We start from the raw sequence: 1,271 nt of genomic DNA on the forward strand, positions 1-1,271 counted from the left end.
AAAAGTGTAAAAGCTCACAAAACAACGATGAGTCACAACTACTACATTAACTTCACGGTAAGTGTGCGAGGCCGAGAAATAAACCCTGAACTCTTCTACTCAGATACCTTCCCAAGGAGTGTCAAAGTGTTCCTAAACAGAAGCAAGTCCAACCGTGATCAGAGGGTTTGACAAGGCACCACCGTCAGCAAGACCGACGGTCAGATCGCACATGCTAAAAAGAGATCACATTAATGCACATTCATCAATACCAAATTTCAATTATAGATGCGATGCAGGACGTGGGGGAGGAGTCTGCATATATGTACGAGATACTCTCAAAACAACTGAGATATCCGCTACAACTGCAAGGAGTGCAGATGGAGAGGATATTTGGGTTAACGTACAATGCAATATGCTTCTGTCATTCTTTGTCGGCACAGGCTATAGGCATCCCTATTGTTCCTCATAATCTTTTAAAAATATATAGAAAAAGTTATTAGAGAAACCTCTTTTCATCCTGGGTGATTTAAATAATGATTTAAATACGCCTAATGCAAAACCATTTAAGATAATTAAGAAAAACAAATTAGAACAAATAATCAACAAAACTACACAGAAAACACTTCGTCATTAATTGATGTAATAAAAACAAAAAGAGCTGACATAATTCTCCATACAAACGTCATCCCATGCCATGTTGCCAATCACGACCTCATAACGGTGATGATTACTTTAAAAGAAATCAAAACGATCGCCAATCAAAAAAAGTTTCCGAGAATTAACCAATTACGACTCTCAGTCATTATGACACAAATAATTGGCAAGGAATCAACTCTTTTAGAAATTCTGCAAACAAGCAAATGTCTTTACGGAAGTGATTAATGACAGCATAGACGCCATCGCTCCATTTGTTACAAAAACTGTTAGACGTCCTCCTGCTCCATGGATAAACATCAAAAGAGCAATAACCGATAGAAATAGCGTTCATAAAGCTCTCAAAAATGACAGACACATGGAACTCCAGGAAAATTATAAAGAAAAAAAAGAATAATGTCAAATCACTACAAAGAGACAAAACTGATTATTTTAGAAATAGATTAACAAATCGTAAAAAAAAAAAAAAAAAAAAAAAAAAAAAAAAAAGACTGCGCTAAAACTTGGAAAATAGTTAAAACACTTGTCTCAAACCAAAAACATCACAAAGATCATTTAAATACCAGAATTAGCGCGAATGAATTTAACGATTTCTCGCTAAAATTGGACATCTCAAATACAAACAAACGCTTCCA

The sequence above is a fragment of the Penaeus chinensis genome, chromosome 4, assembly GCF_019202785.1.
Source record: "Penaeus chinensis breed Huanghai No. 1 chromosome 4, ASM1920278v2, whole genome shotgun sequence".
NCBI lineage: Eukaryota > Metazoa > Arthropoda > Malacostraca > Decapoda > Penaeidae > Penaeus > Penaeus chinensis.